This window comes from Leopardus geoffroyi, chromosome A2 (genome assembly GCF_018350155.1).
Source record: "Leopardus geoffroyi isolate Oge1 chromosome A2, O.geoffroyi_Oge1_pat1.0, whole genome shotgun sequence".
Classification (NCBI taxonomy): domain Eukaryota; kingdom Metazoa; phylum Chordata; class Mammalia; order Carnivora; family Felidae; genus Leopardus; species Leopardus geoffroyi.
Genome location: NC_059331.1, coordinates 160558132 through 160578443, shown reverse-complemented (window position 1 = coordinate 160578443; position 20312 = coordinate 160558132). Strand labels below are relative to the sequence as shown.

The 20312-nt window shown below is 35.7% G+C and overlaps 1 protein-coding gene and 1 pseudogene across 1 annotated transcript in view; both read right to left on the bottom strand.

The window, feature by feature from the left end:
- The window catches only part of CNTNAP2 (contactin associated protein 2), a 1977252-nt gene that overhangs the window by 1280619 nt on the left and 676321 nt on the right, over window positions 1-20312 (bottom strand). The gene's annotated exons all lie outside the window — the stretch shown is intronic.
- On the bottom strand, window positions 17792-18819 carry LOC123607056 (annotated as a pseudogene).

The following is a 20312-nucleotide window of genomic DNA, read 5'->3' as shown; positions in this document are numbered from 1 at the left end:
AATACTACGAACAATAAAACTCTCCCCTGAGCCCCTACCCTAGGCATTGTGATTAAATAGCCTCAGATAAGGTGATCCAGAATTACAAAGTTTCATTTCTATAGTGTTATCTCTTCAATTTGAAGCTATCTATTCCAGAAAGTCTTCATTTTGTATCTAATTACACACAATTTGCAAAGTTAGCAAAAGTCATCCAGATTTAACCTACATCAAAATTCAATACTCAGTTCAAGTTTTTTTAGGCAGGATTGGCTCATTTGTATTTGTGAATTTTTAGGCATCTTCCTGTCAGCTTGAGTTTCTTAGGACATTCGGGGGTTTTTTTCTTGATTTTTGAAAATTATGGAAAATCTTTCTGTTGTTTTCAGCATTGGAACTAGAAACTGGCTTTTCTGGAATTAGTGAATGGTAGCTGTTTCTCCTCAACATCTTACAGATATTTCTTCATTATAAATTGTCATTTAGTAGTGGGCAGAATTTTTTTTATAATTTCTTTAAAAATTTTTTAATAAACATTTGAGAATTTGTAATATACCTTTCATCCGTATTGGACACTTTTATGTAATTATTATTTTTTTCTAATTCACAAGGATGGGATGAGGTTAGTTATCATGATTTATTTTTCTTGAAACACATAAAGTTTTCAATAAGACCACTTTAAAGTCTGTTTTATCCCCCAGAAAAATTTTTCTAGATTGTAAACCTTTCAAAAGAAGACATCTTGTCTTATCCACCTTGTGTCTTCAAAGTCCAACATGGTGACAGACATATTAGCAGACCCAAATGTGTTACTGACCACTATTTCTAGTATATTTTTATTACTATTTCCGCTTTATTTATTTTTTTTTACCTGGTGATGTATTTGGATATCTATTGCTGTCCTTTGTATTTATTTATTTTTCATAATTTTGGATCTCTTTCATTATGTTTTACGTCATTGTTGACATCACAAAATGGAACCTCACATCATTCACTTAATTTCTACAGTATTTCTCTCTGACATGAATTGACTCTCCCAGCTGTGGATTTTAGATGTACTTAGCACTTTTAGTTTATTCATTTATTTGTCTTTATTTTAATCTCATCAGGATTAATCTTTTTTTAGATGTTTATTTATTTATTTATTTGTTTATTTATTTATGAGAGAGTGCAGAGGAGGGGTGGGGGGGTGGGGTCAGAGAATCTGAAGCAGGCTCTGTGCTGACAGAAGAGAGTACGATGTGGGGCTGGAACTCATGAACTGTGAGATCATAACCTGAGCCGAAGGACGTTTAAACCAACCGAGCCACCCAGGCGCCCTTCATCAACATTAATCTTTATCTATGAACTTATTTAACAAAAGCATAAATTGCTATTCCTTAATTTCCATTATTGTGAGACTTTTCTTTCTTTACAGCGGCATAAGTAATGAATTTGATGAGCAAGCATGTCCCTGGGATCATGATGCTGCTGTTCGCATACTGGGGAAATCAACACATGCGACTCAAGAATATTCAGTGGCAAACTAAACATAATCAATGGTGGCTTCTGATCTTTCACACCAGTCTAGGATATTGATCCCCAATTCACCCAAAAAAGAAATAGAAGATGCCTAAATAATTGAAGACTTTTATGAAAATCAGGCAGGGCCTTAAGACAATTTTAAAAGCTCCTTTATTTTATGGTGTCTGCATACAGTAAAACATTGTATTTGAGGAAAACATTGCCATGTTCAATGAATTTCAAAATTTTGAATCTCTAAGAAAAAACAGACCACATGTAATTTCACATCCTGCTTTTATAAATAAGGCATGGGAAAGTAAACTCACACATACTGTTTTTTGACAAAATCATTACTGTTTTATTGGCTTTCCCTATAGCAAGTACATATTCTATTGGTTCAGGAACTTAAAATCCAGCAGAATTAGAATTGTTCTACTAATGTTCTAGAAATGTCCACCGGATGGCAGTTTAAAGAGAACATATTTGGCCCAAAAATCTGGAAGGATTTTTTTTTCAAAGAGTTCCCTGGAATTTAGTCATTTCTAAGAATTAGTTGGCTAGTAATAAAAATAATTTCTTATAAACATTTCTTGAAAATTAATTTTGCTCACTTCATAGCTTCAACAGATTTAGAAATATCATTTAAAAATTGCTAGTTTGGCTCTGTGCTGACAGGTCAGAGTCTGGAGCCTGCTTCAGACTCTGTGTCTCCCTCTCTCTTGCCCCCCCCCCCCCCCAAACATGTGCTCTGTTTCCCTTTCAAAAATAAATAATAAACATTAATTTTTTTTTAAAAAGCTGCTGGTTTATTATGCAAACACAAAGCCAGAAATTTGCAAACCTGTTTCTAAGACATTTCTGAAGGTATTAAAGCCTTGTGAATCTGAGGATTACGTTTCATTCCCTGAATCCTTTCAGGCACCAGATTAAAATACAATAAATCAAATCATAAGCCCTCTGTGGGTATTGAGATTTCAAAAATGACAAAAAAGTATTTACCCTTCTACAAATATATAAATAAGAATAAGAAAACCAAGGATGATTTTTTTTTTTTTTTTTTTTACTTGTAGACCTAATTGTCAACAAGATTTTAGAAAACAGGTTCCTCAAGCCTCCTGGTTGGGATAATGAGGGAAAGCATAATGAAGTGACGATGAGTTCAATATCTGGCCTCTGTATTCAAATTCCAACTCCATGGTTGAGTAAGAAAATTCGGCTCAGGTAAGTTATTTAAATTGTGCCTCAGTTCTCATATTTGGGAAATGAGAGTTCTGACTTCACAGAGTATTTGTCAAAATTAAATAAGCCAGTTCCTGTAAAACACTAACAAAAATGCATATAACATATTAAATCTCAGTAAATATTATATTTTGTTATTGCTCTTACAATCTTAGCATAAAGTACAAGAGGATTCATTAAAAACAAGAATAATGAAGAACTGATTTGTTTTCTGTTTATTGAATATTAAAGATAATTTGAAAAAATGTTCATTAACATGATATATCAGAGTTGCCAATATTTTATATAAAGTGAGGCACTTAATTTTAATTTTTAAAAGTCAAGAATAGTTTTAAATGTTCTAGAAAAGGATGGAAGTAGAACTCATTTTCTGTGCCAACACCTATCTGCTGGTAGTAGTCACTAGAATTTGTGAGAAGAGTTTCGCTTAGATTGACTCAAGTATGCAGTGATTGACAAGTATCCTGCCACAGGATAATGGAATGGCAGCACAGAAACTGGCTTATCAAAGCTATTGATGCATTTACTGGACATTGTATTTCCTCCAACAAACAATCTATCTATCTATCCATCCATCCATCCATCCATCCGCCTACCTACCTACCTATATTTTAATTCCAGTGTAGTTTACAGTGTCATATTAGTTTCAGGTGTACAATATAGCGATTCAACAATTCTATACATTACTCGGTGCCCATCAAGATAATCCCCTTCACCTATTTCCCCCACCCCGCCTCACCTCTCCTCTGGCAACCATCTGTTGGTTCTTGATAGCTAAGAGTCTGTGTTTTGGTTCCTCTCTCTCTTTTTCCTTTGTTCATTTGTTTTGTTTCTTAAATTCCACATATCATACGGTATTTGTTTTTCCCTGACTGGATGGTTTCAGTTAGGATTATACTCTCTAGCTCCCCCCATCTTGTTGCAAATGGCAAGATTTCATTCTTTTTTATGGCTGAATAATGCTCACATCTTTATTCTTCTATCAATGGACACTTGGGCTTCTTCCATAGTTTAGCTATTGTAAATAATGCAGCAATAAGCATCAGAATGCATATATCCCTTCAAATTAGTGTTTTCATGATCTTTGGGTAAATATCCAGTAATGTTATTACTGGCTCTTGGGTGGTTCTGCTTTTAGTTTTTATGAGGAACTTACACACTATCTTTCACAGTGGCTGCACCTGTCTGCACTCCTTCACAGTGGATGAGGGTTCCTTTTCCTCCACATCCTTGCCAACACCTGTTGCTTCTTGAGTTTTTGGTTTGCATGTACCTCAAGATGAGTGGCGTAGAGCATCTTGTCATGTGTCTATTGGTTATCTTTACGTCTTCTTTGGAGAAATGTCTGCTCATATCTTCTGCTTATTTTTAAATGGATTGTATTTTTTTGGGTTTGAGTTATATCAGTTCTTTATATATTTTGGATACTAACCCTTTACTGGATATGTCATTTGCAAATATATTCTCCCATTCAGTAGATTTTCTTTTAGTTTTCCTGGTTGTTCCCTTTGCTATGTAGAAGCTTTTTATTTTTATATAGTCCCAATAATTTATTTTTGCTTTTGATTTCCTTGCCTCAGAAGACATATCTAGAAAGATATTGCTGTGGTCAATGTCGAGAAATGACTGCCTGTGTTGTCTTCTAAATTTTTATGGTCTCAGGTCTCACATTGAGGTCCTTAATCCATTTTGAGTTTATTTTTGTGTATCGTGCAAGAAAGTGGTCCAGCTTTATTTATTGCATGTAGCTTTCCAGTTTTCCTAGCACCATTTGCTGAAGAGACTTTTTCCCCATTGGATATTCTTGCCTCCTTGGTTGAAGATTAATTGACCATATAATCATGAGTTTATTTCCATGTTTTCTATTCTGTTCCATTGATCTATGTGTCTATTTTTATGTCAGTACCATTTATTGTGATTACCACAGCTCTGTAATAGAACTTGAAGTCTGGAACAGTGATGCCTCCAGTTTTGTTTTTCTTTTTCAAGACTGTTTTGGCTATTCAGGGTATTTTGTGGTTCCATATAAATTTTAGGATTGTTTGTTCTAGTTCAATGAAAACTGCTATTGGTATTTTGATAGAGATTGTACTAAATCTGTGGACTGCATTGAGTAGTATAGACATTTTGATGATATTTCTTCTTCCTATCCATGAGCATGGAATGTCTTTCCATTTTGTTGTGTCTTCCATTTTTTTTTCATCAGTATTTTATAGTTTTCAGAGTACAGGTCTTTCACCTCTTTGATTAGGCTTATTCCTAGGAATTTTATTATTTTTGTGCAATTGCAAATGGGGTTGTTTCCTTAATTTCCCTTTCTGCTGCTTCAGTATCCCAACAAATATTTATTAAGCAGTTATTACAAGGCTACCTTGGTTCTTGGTTTGAAAAGGAGATTGAAAGCAAGCCAAAGCCCTTTCCTTAATAAAGCTAATATTATATTGGAGAAGACAGGTATTAAACAAAAACAAATAAAGTTCACACAAGATAAATGTCATAAAATAAAATCTATCCAAGTGAGGTGTTAGAGAGATTAGGGATAATTTTTTAAAAAACTGTTTATTTATTTTGAGAGAGAGAGAGAGAGAGCACAGGCATACAGGAAGGGCAGAAAGAGAGAGACAGCGTGAGAGAGAGTCCCAAGCAGGCTCCCTGCTGTCAGCACAGAGCCCAATGTGGGGCTCTATCTCACAAACTGTGAGATCTTGACCTGAGCTGAAATCAAGAGTCAGATGCTCAACCTACTGAGCCACCCAGGTGCCCTCAGACTAGGGATACTTTGAAGTGACAGTCAAAGCTTCTTTGAAGGGAGAGGTTTGAATGACAGTAGTTGGGGGGAGGGAGGCTCATGTAGATTAGCAAGAAGAGTAATCTAGAGCAAAGGTGATGAGGCAGAAAAATGCTCTTCTCAGAAGATGAGCATCAGAAGCCTGACTTACTTAGACTCAAGTGAGAAGTGAAAAGAGAAGAAATGATGTCAGAGGAACAGACCCCAGCCAACTTGTGAAGGACCCATGATAGTGAAGAGCTTCGATTTTATCCAGAGGGTGAAGTTAAACTGTTAAAAGAGTCTTTCAAAGAGAAATGACAGAGCCAGATGTATGTTTTTGAAAAGATTACTGCCTCCTAATTCCTACTTAGATCATCTACTCCTAAGGTATTGTCAGGACTGGCATAACCTCATTAACAAAACCAGCAGTAGTACTCAGAGAGGGTGAGGGGACACAGGAATCTGCCTTGGGATTTCCTAAACTACTAGCAAAATGAATGGAATTGTGGATAATACATCATCACTTTTTCCCTTACTCCAGTCTTCCCCCCGGGGCTCTCTGCTGGCCAAATTCAAGGAGAAACTTGAGGACTAAGTAAGTCAATCAATGTAACTCGCGGAAGCCAGCTCTTGACTAGATATGTGAGTGAAATGATAAACAGCAGATCTGGATGAATAAATGGAAGATGTCTACAACTCAGAATAAGGTGGCAAACTTTGCATTAGCAGGTGTAATAATTAAGGACCGTGAACAAACACCACAGACACACTCCAAAATAAAAAAGTAAAGTATGTCTGCAGGAGCCATTTTAACATGCAAGAATGAAGTTGTATTTTATTTTTTTTTTAATTTTTTTTTAACGTTTATTTATTTTTGAGACAGAGAGAGACAGAGCATGAACGGGGGAGGGTCAGAGAGAGAGGGAGACACAGAATCTGAAACAGGCTCCAGGCTCTGAGCTGTCAGCACAGAGCCCAACGCGGGGCTCGAACTCACGGACCGCGAGATCATGACCTGAGCTGAAGTCGGCTGCTTAACCGACTGAGCCACCCAGGCGCCCCTGAAGTTGTATTTTATTAAACATTTGATTATGCATTACCTCAAGTGTACAAATAATAACCAAAAATGATACACGTGCACCTTAAAACAATATACCGAAGAAGAGTAATTAATGAAATGTATACTGTGAAGAGGGATAGCTTGGTTTAATAAAAAGTTCACAGAATTTTCAGTTCTCATTCTGCCCAGGTAATGAACTGAGAATCCCCCAAAACAGAATAACTATTGTGGAAGGTGACATCATAAAAGGCAAGTCGTTTTCAAATAATCTTGCCCTATGCGAATCAAGTAACTCAAAAGGCACCGAAAGCTATACAATTTTAAATTTCATCCCTATCTTAAGGACAAATAATATAAAAACAGGGAGGGGAACAAAACATAAGACACTCTTAAATAAGGAGAACAAATAGTGGGTTACAGGAGGGGTTGTGGGAGGGGGGAATGGCCTAAATGGGTAAGGGGCATTAAGGAATCTACTTCTGAAATCATTGTTGCACTATATGCTAACTAACTTGGATATAAATTTTAAAAATAAAATTAAATTAAAAAATAAAACATATTTCATCCCTATCCTTTTAAAAGCTGAAAAAATTAGTCTATACATTCTCTTTATTAACTTTCATGTTCCTGTTTTTGAATGCAGTGGTTTTTTTAAATTTTTTTATTATGAAATTTATTGTCAAATTAGTTTCCATACAACACCCAGTGCTCATCCCAAAAGATGCCCTCCTCAACGCCCATCACCCACCCTCCCCCCCCCCAAGACCAATCTATCCTCAGTTTGTTCTCAGTTTTAAAAGTCTTCTATGCTTTGGCTCTCTCTCCCACTCTAACCTCTTTTATTTCTTTTTTTTTTCCTTCCCCTCCCCCATGGGTTTCTGTTAAGTTTCTCAGGATCCACATAAGAGTGAAAACATATGGTATCTGTCTTTCTCTGTATGGCTTATTTCACTTAGCATCACACTCTCCAGTTCCATCCACGTTGCTACAAAGGGCCATATTTCGTTCTTTCTCATTGCCACATAGTACTCCATTGTGTATATAAACCACAATTGCTTTATCCATTCATCAGTTGATGGACATTTAGGCTTTTTCCACAATTTGGCTATTGTTGAGAGTGCTGCTATAAACATTGGGGTACAAGTGCCCCTATGCATCAGTACTCCTGTATCCCTTGGGTAAATTCCTAGCAGTGTTATTGCTGGGTCATAGGGTAGGTCTATTTTTAATTTTTTAAACCTCCACACTGTTTTCCAGAGTGGATGCACCAGTTTTGAATGCAGTGTTTTTATCATTCCTTGCTTGATATATCCAAGTCCTTCCTTACACGAAACACACATTAGGATACTGACATCTTCAGTCAGATTGAGCATATGTTAATTTCACCTCTTAGAGTTTTTAAGTTTATTTATTTTTTGGTGGAGCGCCTCGGTGCCTCAGTTGGTTAGTCAACTGACTTCAGCTCAGGTCATGATCTTGTAGTTTGTGAATTGGAGACCTGTGTCACGCTCTATGCTGACAGCTCAGAGCCTGCAACCTACTTCAGATTCTGTTCTCACCCTCTCTCTAACCCTCCCCTGCTCACACTCTGTGTCTCTCTGTCTCTCAATAATAATAAGTAAACATTAAAAATTTTTATTTATTTTTTGGTAATCTTTACACCCAATGTGGGGCTTGAACTCAAGACCCTGAGATCAAGAGTCACATGCTCCTCCGACTGAGCCAGCCAGGCGCCTTGACAATTCTTAGATTTTGATATCATCAATGAAAGCCAATGAAACTGGTTAAAAGTGAAAAGGTACCAACATATCAACAAATAGAATGGTGAAATATGAAAAGAAAATAATTTATTTTTGTACTAAGCTTAATTTCTATTTAAGCCAGAACAAGAAAAATGTGTGGATATATTAGAAAAAATGTTCTATTTCTTCAATAGACTTTCTGAATCTTTCACATTCTTTGGGTCAGCAATGCATAATGTATATTGGGTTAACATTACAATCACGTCAACATAAAAATGATGTAGAGGGTGATCCTGCAACCTAAGGATACACGTTTTAAATTCCATAGTCCTAGAATGGTTCCTGGCACAAATTTAAAGGTTCAGTAAATGGCTGTTGAAGGCATGAATAATATCAAAGGATCAGAACAGCATTTTGAGGCAAAATGAAGTTACAATTTTTCGAAATATCTACTGAAGTTTTAACCAAGCCAAATATCCTAGAGGGTAAAGAGAAAAGAAAAGAAATAAAGAAAAGAAAAGAAAGAAATTTATTTTACTATATAGTTTTAGTTGTTTTATGTAATCTCAATTGCACACTTTTTGAAAGTGGAATTATAATCACAATAATGTGAAAAATAGGCTTTCATCAACAGGGAGTTGTTTTAAAAGGAAAAGATGGGAACAGAGTAACACGAAATGACTTATGAAATCCAACTTAATGTATAGAAGAAGGGCATAGAACATGTCCCGTGGGGGTTATCAGCAATATATAAACGAGCAGGAAGAACATAACCACTGTTCTCTGGCCTGGGCAGATTCAGTGGTGCCGAAATGGACTGGGCTAACAGCTTACAATTTCTCTTCGTGTCAAACAGATCTAAGTTGTCGGAGTCCCGCTCATCGGATTAGTTTCTTATAAGTTCTGTCAGGGCAGAAGTTTCTGGAGAAAGGGAAACAGGTAAAGAAATCGATTGCAGGGGCGCCTGGGTGGCTCAGTTGGTTGAGCGACCGACTTCAGCTCGGGTCGTGATCTCGCAGTCTGTGAGTTTGGGCCCCGCATCGGGCTCTGTGCTGACAGCTCAGAACCTGGAGGTTGCTTCCCATTCTGTGTCTCCCTCTCTCTCTGCCCCTCCCCAGCTCATGCTCTGTCTCTCTCTCTCTCTCTCTCTCTCTCTCAAAAATAAATAAACATTAAAAAAAAAAAAAGAAATCGATTGCAATCGTGAAGAGAGGCCAAACCTCAGTTTGAGCTCTACCCCCCAAAAAAGGCTGGAATATTTTTAAAAGCCAGGGTGATGGGCATAGATCAGAGGCCACTTGTGTTCACTAATTGGCTTTATCACCCCCCCAAAAAGTAAATATTTTCTTCTCTTCATCACTGGAGGTAGTTTTATACCTTGAAGTAAGGGGCTCATCACCTGTCAGACCCTTAGTCTAAAACTGGGAGACAGGGGCTCTATCACCTAAGAGATGATAGCCTTAGGTTGCAAAACAGGTCTTTTGCCAGTTTTACAAGATTTATATCTCATAGGTGCACAGCAAAAGATGTACAATTACAAGTTTTCTTTTTTTCAGAATATTATTTATTTATTTATTTACTTTGAGAGAGAGAGATCGCTATCAGGGGAGGGGCAGAGGAAGAGCGAGAGAGAGAATCCCAAGCAGGCTCTATGCTCAGTGTGGAGCCCAACTCAGGGCTCAAACTCAGGAACCAGGAGATCATGATTGAGCCGAAATCAAGAGTCAGACGCTTAACAGACTGAGTCACCCAGGCACTTATACAATTACAAGTTTTCTAAAGTAGATACTCTAAGAAAAAGGAGCCGGGGGCCTGGAGTCGGGAAGAAGGCCGTCTGAAGGTTAGTAGGCTGAGGGGAAGCTTCAGGTTTTCTTGCTCAATCCCTAAGATAGAACCTGGTTAATGACAATGTCCTCTTAATAGAAGAATTACTCGTCTGAATCCCCTCAGGCCTGAGTGTGGGTAGAGAATCAAAATTCAACCACTCATGATTATTATGTGTACAATAAATCGCCACTTAAAAACTCAGTCTCCATTCATTCTTTCCTGCTTTTCTACCCCAGAGTCCACCTCTGCCTTTCACATCAATATTGTATTAGTCGGGTATTCACTGATTATAATGCAAATAACATGTAAATTGACCATAGAACGAAATTGCCCAAGTTTTACGTACGTGGACTTCTTAACGTTGACGATAGATATAGAACAGTTGAAATCACACACGCGCATACACTGGTTAGGTCAATTCTAATGTGGAGAGATCGAGAAGGATGATAACATTATAGGCACTTTAAAATTAAATTCTTTGAGTCAAAAGAGTTAATTGGAACAATTGATAGTGCTCTCCGTTTTGTTTTGTTTTGTTTGTAAAAATGTTTTTCATTGTGAGATTCTGCAAAAGCAGAATGACACATTATGTTATCAAACAATTTTATTGCAAGAATCATGTTGAAATTTCAAAGATAATTTCATTTGAAAAATTAGTGTAGAGCTGAGATTTCAAATAAAATTCTGTTATAAATTGCTTGCTTTATTTTCTCTAGACAAAGTCCTAATGGACTCTCTTTTTCATTTAGTTATGTCACATTGTTTTCTACGACTTGTGAATTCACTTTAATGGACTCCCCCCCCCCCCCCCCCCGCCTCCAGACTTTACCATCAGTATCTTATACACACATGTCTACTTTCTGGCCTCAGCTTTCCACGTCAAACTGCACAACTCCATCCCGCACTGTCGTTTCTCCCCCAAACTAAAAAAGTGTGTCTCATTTTGGTGCATTGAATTGATGCTTTACCAATAAGTCTACTGTACTTTCTGGTTTGGTTCTTCCGAAATGTGTGTAGTTCTTCAAAAAAAGAGAAATTCCTGACTTCATTTGGTGGCCCCTCCAAATCCTGACCTATGAAACATATAGCATAATCCAGGTCCTAGAAAAAAAAATGATATATTTGTAACTAATAGTTTTTAAATGATGACAGAAGAAAAGATACTGCTCGTGTGACCTTTTAGAAATATGAAGTTACAGAGAAGTCACTAGCATCCCAACATTGGAAGAAAACCACGTACGAACAGGACATTATTTCTCTGAGATAATCATCACTGCCCCCTCCAACTATAATCATGGCACCTTGGTCCTCTGCCCTCACCCTCACAAAGGCTGTCATCCAGAAATGAGGAGACCCTTGATATCTTCCCACACAAACTGTATGTGCTGTTCTCTGACCTTCCAATTCTTCACACATACCCCACTTCCCATCCCCTTGATCATAAATCAGATCCTCTGAGATCCCACCTCCAATTCCAAGAGAGTCACTGTCCAGCCTCTGAACTATATATACGTTTCAGACCTCACAATTAACCCTCACAAAGTACCTGACACGCAGAGAGTAACTAATTAATGTATTTGTTCAACAGGTATCTGTGAAAACAAGAGAGAAACACAGTACAGCCTTTGCAAGAACAAAAATAAGAGCCAGGGCAGGTTGGTGAGAAGAGATGAATTCAGAAGACATGAAAAAAAACAGAACAAATAACACAGATACTGCATATCCAGCAGCAATGCGTTTTAGTTCCTTCTTTCTCTGTGATGAAATCTGTCCCCTGTTTAAAATTCTTACTGTGTGTGTGTAGGGAGGAGTGGGCGGGAGTGGGAAGGGTTATTTCTGGTGATATTTTAAGCCACATAGTGCACAGCATGAACAGTCACGTAAGAAAGTCATGGTCTAAATCCACCTGCTGCATTGAAAAACATCAAGAATTCTCCAATGGTGGGAGTTTAAGTCAACAATTACTTAAACATTTTGTTAATCTATGAGCTACCCAAGTATTAGGAATGAGGGGTCTGGAACGATTTCTCATAGGTCAGAATATTGGGAAAAAGCAATTAGTATTGGTAAGTAAAATATAAATGTTATGTTGGAGGAGCTGTGAATAAAGAATGTTCCCATTTGAAATAAAGATAATTCAAACTTGGTTAAAATGTGTTTTTCCCCTGACAATACTCCTGAGGTAAACAGAGACGCTGAATCATGTGCCTAGCTATCACATTTGCTAAAATAATAAAGACAGTATTCTTAAGACCATCATTTAAGTACAAGAAAGAACTTCCCTCAACCTTTTATACCTAGAGTTCTTTTAAGATAGATGTTAAGCCTTCTAGCCATTCTCTCCTAATGTGCATACAATGGATTTGACAGTTATTTTGATATGTTTGGGATGCATTCATGCCTCCCAGCTAAGCATGCACTATTCAATTTGGAGGCCTTAAATAAGCTCTCAGTGTGTTTGAGAGCTAATTAAAACTTCATTATGAGTACAACAGCCACACCACATTACCGGCCTGATAAGAAACCCAATAACTGGCAATGTCTGTGTAGTCTTTCAACCGACACTTAGAATTAAGTTGCATGGTGCCCACTGCCCCCTAGAATCTCTTTTTTAACAAGAACACAAAACGTAAGCATGGAACGTGGCGCTGACTTATGTTAAAGGACATCCAGAGCCTGGATTCTGTCACATATTTTCAACATGTTAAACTTTTCTTTACAGCAACGTGGCGCTGACTTATGTTAAAGGACATCCAGAGCCTGGATTCTGTCACATATTTTCAACATGTTAAACTTTTCTTTACAGCAAGAAAAATAATTATATCTGAAACACATATTTTCCAAGATTTACTTTTGGGGGAGGGTGTATATATAATTACCCTTTTTTTCTTGTGGTATCTGTTTTCATACAGATGGATGGCATATCTTCCAATGAAGAATTCAATTTATAAAAAATGAATCCAATAATTTAACCTGTCCAAAAGGGAAGACAGATAAGCACTAATATAATTAACTCTCTTTTTTCTATTGATAAATCCTTAAAGTTATTTTTTAATATAAGTTACCATCCTCCCATCAGCCAGCATGGCTTCCAGGCAATTTTCACGCAGACATTCTGTAGTGTATCATAGGAATGTCAATGAACTTTAATATTATCTAGAACAAAACATAATTAGTAAGGAAATTCTTTGGGGAAACAGCTAATGCAATGTATCAAGTTGCAAAGCAAAAGGCTTACAGTTCTGTGTTACTTGTTTAAACTTATTTACGCTGATAAAACATATTAGAAGCAAAATATCCTACCTTTTTTTCCAGTTTCTCCGTGTAAACAGATTACTGTCAATGACTTTGGATAATATTCAATTAAAATATAAATTGTATTAATTATGACAAAATAATAATGTTGCTATCTTATTGAAAAGATACTTTCTTGCAAATGAGAATATCAAAGGTTAAAGGTTGAAGTAATTGTCGTGGAAACAGATAACCTACAAAAAGGATGACAGCAAATAAGAAAATACTTCTCAGTGTCCCTGAATTCTCCTCTCAAAACACAGCAACTTTTTTGATTGTGCCCAAGATACAGTAACTTTTCTTAGCTGTAACTATTCATCTTAGCCCATCTTTGATGATCGAGTTAAAGTGGCTATTTATGAAGTGGCATGAATAAACAAAATTAATAAGTAACATTTAAATGCCCCTAGGAACTCTTACTAAATATTTCCAATATCTTCAATCAAAAGGTACTTAACGCATCACATGTACATAAAATCACTCCTGAAATGCCTGGTTAACAGATGTGCCCTGTTGAGAAATTTTACAATTCATTTCAAGCCCTTTCATATACAAATCTTTAAAAGGAACAAGTCAACCTACTCACATATATTTACCAAGATCTGTATAACCTACCAATCTGTGGAAATTATGCTTTTCTTAATCTTTCCCCCACCCCCCTCTATTGAATACATAACACAGCTGTATTTGGCATTATTTTTATCCCCAAATCCGAGTACCTACTGCAGCCTAGAAAGCTCCTATTTTAATGAAGTAGATGAGGAAAGTTGTAATTCTTGAGAGCATTAGAACAGTAAAAAATATTAATATGCTTGTTTTTAAATAAAAACTATTGTAGCTATTATTAATCATGATTCCTTTTATTGACACAATGTCAAAAATACTCATTATTTTTCATATTCTCAGAAAAAATACGTAGAAACTTAAAATTATGACTTATTGCAGAACATTTAATGCATGTCCCTTTAAGTTTGTTTGAGGCATGAGCAGTCTTTGTTTTCCACACGGGGATTAAAAAAGGATTATAAAATAAGCTTTTTTTTAAAAAAATTGAACATATAAATGTATTAATAGTAAGCGAAAGTCCTGCTTAAAACCATTTTCTCAATGCTTAAGAGCTTCCCCTGTATCGTTCTAGATGTTTATATCCATCTAGAGATAAAATAATTTATGTTGAAATAATCATATATAATGCATAGGATATTGCAACTTTCTTTTTTCCCCATTTTATTATTTTTTTTTAAATTTTGTTAATGTTTATTCATTTTTGAGAGAAAGAGAGAGACAGAGTATGAGCAGGGAGGGGCAGAGAGAGAGGGAGACACAGAATCCGAAGCAGGCTCCAGGCTCTGGGCTGTCGGCACCGAGCCCCACCCACACAGGGCTTGAACTCACCAACCATGAGCTCACGACCTGACCAACTGAGCCACCCAGGCACCCCTACCATTTTCTTTCTTTATTTTTATTTTATAGTTAAAATACAGTGTTGTATCAGGAAATTTTCTTTTTCTACCTAAGGCTATATCAAGGTCATGTTTCTATTGCAATATATATATATATATATATATATATATATATATATATATTTCTCATGTATTTTCAGCAGCTATATTATTTTCCACCATATGAGTATACTGTCACGTCGCAAACTTTTGCTGATGGACAATAGTTTCCAACTCTGCTCTATTACAAATAATGTTTCGTGAACATTTATGAAGACATCTGTAAGTTAGTACATGGATTTCTGTCAATTATATTTCCCAAAATTATACAGCATAAATATAGTGCTTTAGTATATATGGTTATATAGTATGTATACATGTATATGTGTACAGATATATACTACATATAGTATATATAACTATATAATATAAAGGGCATAAATGAACTATTTCATAGTTACACAGTGAAACATACTCAAGATTTCAACTTTTGTTTCTTCTTTAGCCAAATGCTGTAGGTAGGCCCAATGATACGTAGTCATGGAACTGACTGTCCATGACAAACAAATGAGATAGCATTACGTGTTGTTTTCTTTCATATTTTTCTTTCTTTTACATTTTGTTTTTTAACTTTGAGAAATGTGTGGCAATGTTAACACTATTGCTAATTTTTTTTTTTTAACTTGGCACTACAAAATTAGTGTCAATCAATCATAAATTAGTATTTGCTTTGTTATGGGCAAGAATTAAACTATGAATATGTTCCTTTATAATCTCCCCAATATTATGCACTATCATGCGCTGAACCATGAAAAAACAATTAAAAGGAAAATTATTTTGGAAAACAATGGAAAATATTATTTAATTACAAGGGAACATATAGAACTAGCTAACATTGAAGATTTGGAATCTTCATTTCCAATGGAAAATTTTACTTTCATCTTAGACTTTCCTCGAATCTGTATGTGGACTTCAGACACATCCGCCTGAAGCCACACCTATTTTTTATCGTTAAGAAAGTCAAACAGGTACATGGGAAACCATCAGGGGAAAACACTACAATTCTATGAAAAGCACTAACGTCGGTAGGTAAGTAGATTGTGCTATTATGTCAGGACAGCACCTCAGAATGATAACGGAAATTGGTGAATTTTCTCAGAATAATATAATAATACAAACTGTATATGCTATATAAGAAATAGAAGGAGAATAATGTGTCATTTTGAGCCCTCTGACAAACCAATGCCGAGGCAGTATTAATTATGCAAGAGTTGTTTTTAGAGGAAAGGGGTCATTGTTCATCTGCAAGGCTTTTGCCAGGTTTATACCTTGTGAATGCACCTTCTCAGTCTGTGGTTTGTACTTTCATTTGGTTAATAATGGCATGTGAAGAATAGACAATTCAATTTTCATGTATTATTACCAGTTTTTCTTTTACTGCTACTCCTTTTTGTGTCCTAATACACTGTTGACTATTCCAAGGTTGTGAATATTTTCTACGTATTCTTCGACAAGTTGAAAAACAATAGCTCCAGTGTTTAGGTGCAAGATGCATTTTCAATTCATTTTTATATACAGTGTGAAGTAAGGGTCAATGTGAATTTTCTCCATGTGAATATCATCATCCCAACACCATTTGTTGAAAAGACTGTTCTCCTCCACTTTGAATTATGTTGGTGGCTTTGTTAAAACTCAATTATTCATATATGTGTGGTCTATTTATAGTTTTGTACTCTCCATATACATACATACATATATGCATACTAACTGGGGAAATGTATCACGTTCATTGATTGAAAGACACACTATTGTTAATTTGTCCATTCTCTGCAAATTGATCTATAGATACAATGTGTTTTCTGTCATATTTCTAGCTGGGCTTTTTGGAGTATTTTTTAGATAAATTTACAAGATGATCTAAAAAAGTTTTTCACAACAGTTTTGTGTATTATAGGTTTTATACAGTTACAAGAAAATTTTAAATCATCTTGTAAATTGTAAAAGCCCTGCTAGAATTATGATAGAGAATATACTGTATCTATAGATCAATTTGCAGAGAATGGACAAATTAATAATAGTGTGTCCTTCCATCAATGAATATATTTCCCCACTTAGACATACTTTGATTTGACCCAGAAATATTTTTCAATTTTATGTGTATAAAAGTGAGCAATATTTTATTATATTTGCCTGTTAGTATTTTTTAAGTCTGATGATATTTTAAATAGTATTACTTTTATAATTATAGTTTCCAAATGTTTGATGCTAGCAACTGAAAGTGAATTTTTTTTTTATTAATCTTGCTCGCATCCTGTTACCTTACTAAAGTCACTCATTACCTAAACTGATGTTTTTTAAAGATTGAGCAGAAATTTCCAAATGAGTAATCATATTATTTATGAATACAGACAAATCTAATTCTTCTTCCCGAATCTTTATGCTTCTTTTTATTCTTGTTGATTGGCTACCATCTTCAGTGCAACACTGAATTACATGGAGACAACGTATCCTTTCCTTGTTTGCAAATCAAAGGGAAAACATGGTCTGTCATCATTAAATACTGCATTAGCCATAGGTTTCATGGATGCCCACTATCATTTTGAGATCATTTTCTTCCCTTCCTTTTTTTTAGTTGTTTTTTTTTTTTTTTGGTTGTCAAATGATCGTATATTGAAATAATTTCCCTTGTAGTTCTTTTTTTAAAGAGCTTTTTTTTTCTTTTGAATTTATTTATTTACTTTGAGAGAGAGAGAGGGGGAGAGCAGGAGCAGGGGGAGAGGCAGGGAAAGAGAATCTCAAGCAGGCTCCTCACAATCTGTGTAGAACCCGATGTGGGGCTTGATCTAAGGAACCGAGAGAGAGAGAGATCATGACTGAGATCAAGAGTCAGATGCTTAACTGACTGAGCCACCCAGGCGCCCCTTCTTTGTAGCTTTTAACTGGCTGGGCATTCAATTGCACCATTATTGATGTCATCTATGATGTCAGGAGGCTGGTGGCCATCCACACAGATTGGGAAGTCCCCAGGATCTTTTTAATGGTTCCGGAGAGTTCTCTAGCTAAAGATCTGTGCCACATTTGTAAGACAAGGCTGACGATCTCATCAAAAGTGATATTTCCACTGTGCTTCAAGTTTTTCTGCTTCTTTCTGTCTCTTGGTTGTTCCTTGAGGGCTCTGATAATCTGGGCAGATGCAGAAAGAACCACTTCAGTCTGGGCCTGTCTGTTCTGAATGGTCAGTTTCACTCTAATCTTCATACCCTTCCAATCACCGGTTGCCTTGAGGATGTCATCACCAAACTTTTGTGGAGACAGACCCAGGGGCTGATCTTTGGGGCCAGGAAGATGTGGCACTGACTTTGCCACCTGTGCACCTCAGGTGTATGACTTTGATCTTGATGTGGTCAGACTTAGGCGGCATGGTAGAGGCAGCTGGTGTCGATGGATCTGGAATCGGGACGACCGAACATAGTTGTACGCTCGCTTCCTCTGAGCCAAAAGCCAAAAGCCACTTTTTGTTGAGAGTTGTTTAATCATTAGTGGATATTGGATTTAGTCAAATGTTGTTTTTGTTTCTGTTATTGTTTTGCATCTATTGAGATAATCATATGCAGTGATCTGCATTGGTTGACTTTTTAATATTGAACCAATCACACTTTCCTTAGATAAACTTCACTTAGTCATAATGTATTATCTCTATGTAAGTATTGTTGGATTTAAATTTCTAATTAATTTTTGTGTCTGTATTCATTATAAATACTGATATGTACTGTTCTTGTAATTTTTATCTTTCATAAATAGTCTAAGTTTCTATGCTCTTAATGAGGAGTGTTAGGGCATTGAACGACATTATATATTAAGAAAGGTACACATCTTAAAATGTGTAATACTAACTACCGAAAACGTTATCTACATTTGAGAACGAAAAACGGAATAAGAAAACACTATGACTTAATAACAACCTCAAGTCAATAATAAAGAGGGCAGAAAAAGAGGAAGAAAAAAAAGCATTGAAAAGACTTTGATAAACATAAGCTTTTGGACATTCTGCTTAAGGTGGGCCTTGTATCTTGAATTAGTGTTCCCATTCTTCAATAGTTAACTCCTTTTTCCTTAATTAGTCTGCAAGGAAATGCCAGCAAGCATTTTGTCTTCAAACTGTCTTTAGAAACCCCAAATTGCCTAGCTCAGTATTTGGGAAATGGTATGTACTCAGGAAAGCTTCTTTGTTTCTTCTCAAGGTTAAATACTTGGTTGGTGAATTTCTTGTAACAGGGGAGGAAAGCAAACAGCATATTCTCTCATTAGGATTATATGTATTATATATTTTCATCCAAGTCTGATAATTCTTCCCTTAATTAGCCATCAGTGACTTTTATTGAATCACATTCTGTATTTAATTAGTATTTTTGAATTGAAGCTATTCTCATTTTACAAGTTAACTGTAGAAATACCTTGTGGACATTTGACTAATATTTTAATTAAGGCATAGAGTCATATGAAAGACATTCTTCTTATCTTGGAGAATTGTCACCTATTGATAAATATTAAAGTTTTTAGTAGTATGATTATGTAGTGGTAAATAAAGATTGTAAGCAAGTAATTATCTAATACTTTAATGAAACTCCTCCTTTTACTTTATTTTCTTGTGTTGTTTATACCTCTATGTGAGCAAAACAAATCACCATTCAGTACAGTCATAAATCCTTTCTACTGAAAGATATATTTAAAGGTTTGACTATGTGGATTTTTTTGGTCATTGCTTTTCTTTGAAATCCAGGTTCACTGTTGAGTTTACACTTTCACAAAACTACTGATCTAAAAAAGGATTTTTCAAGTTATAAAATAATTATTTTTCACAAAAAATATATTAAGCAGGACTCCTTAGTGAATTAATACATTCACTAATTATTTCCATATTTAAGACCACTGTCTAAGACCATATACATTCAATACAATAGCAAATAAGTGATAATCTGCATGCATTAAAGTTTACTCAAGCACAAGAGTGACTATAACACTGGCTTATTTCTGAGTCTCTTTTAGACGATGTAGTAACTGCAGGCACTGGAAGGACCACACTATTCCCCAGAGTCTCTGCTAGACACTGTACCATGGAGAGCCATGTGGATAGGGCCATGTTTGCATACGTGACTCTACTCAAGTGTAAGCATGTGAATGTATGTGTATGTTTCATAGAGTTTTGAATTCCTAGCCAAGTTAAGTTGAAGAAAATCTTCAGATAAAAAATGAAAATAGCATCTGATTAATAGCATCTGCTTTAGTCTTTGAAGGCTCTCTTTAAAGTCTTTGATAGACTGCCAACCAACATCATGTGTTTCCCCCAGAGTACAAATACAAATATTAGGAATAAATATTGGTCTTATTCATAAGGAATTCGAATGTGTTGCATGGTGAGTGTTACTATTTTTGGAAAAGATTCCCAGATTTCATGG